This window comes from Bison bison, unplaced genomic scaffold (assembly GCF_000754665.1).
Source record: "Bison bison bison isolate TAMUID 2011002044 unplaced genomic scaffold, Bison_UMD1.0 scf7180017851639, whole genome shotgun sequence".
Lineage (NCBI taxonomy): Eukaryota > Metazoa > Chordata > Mammalia > Artiodactyla > Bovidae > Bison > Bison bison.
Window position 1 is genome coordinate 5,719 of NW_011482212.1, and position 803 is coordinate 6,521.

The window sequence follows — 803 nt, forward strand, 5'->3', positions numbered from 1 at the left end:
GGTTCTGCCACCGGGGAAGCCCATAGTCCCATCATTGCCAAACTTCAAAGTTATTGTGTCATGAAATACCTGTCTGGCACATTCTATTTTAAAAGAGTAAAATCTTCATCTGGATGCCTGTGAGCCAGCAGTCATTTTCCCCCATTTAACAGCTGAGGAAGCACATAGAAGCAGATTTGCCCAAGGTTGAGTTAAGATTAATCAGTCATTAATTCATAATTAGCATACATACCATACTTAGATTACCAATTTTCACAGGATGAGAGCATAGTAAAACATATCTGACAATGCAACATCACTAAAAGTATTTTACTGTTTTATTAATGATTTAGAAGTCATCTGAGAATTTTGGAATACTTCAATTATCATAATAGGCATTAATTTGTAGTTGAAATAGAAAAATATAAAAGATATAAAATTAATCTGAGGTTGTATGGACTTTACAACATTCTCTATCATTTTTTAATAAAATTTTTGTTTTTAAGATTGACCTATAATTTTAAATTCCTAAGATGCTCTATTCGATGCAATATACATTATTTTATATATATATACACACACACACACACTATGTTCTGTGGGGGATACAAAGGAAGTAGAAGGCATACTCCTTATTGTCCAAGAAAAATAAGACATGCCAAATATACAAGCCCATATACAGAAACTTATGCACAACTAACTACAGTTGTATATGACATGCTAAATGTGTGTGCAGACACACATACACACACAAGAAGTGCTGGAGAGGGTGTGGAGAAAAGGGAACCCTCTTACACTGTTGGTGGGAATGCAAACTGGTACAG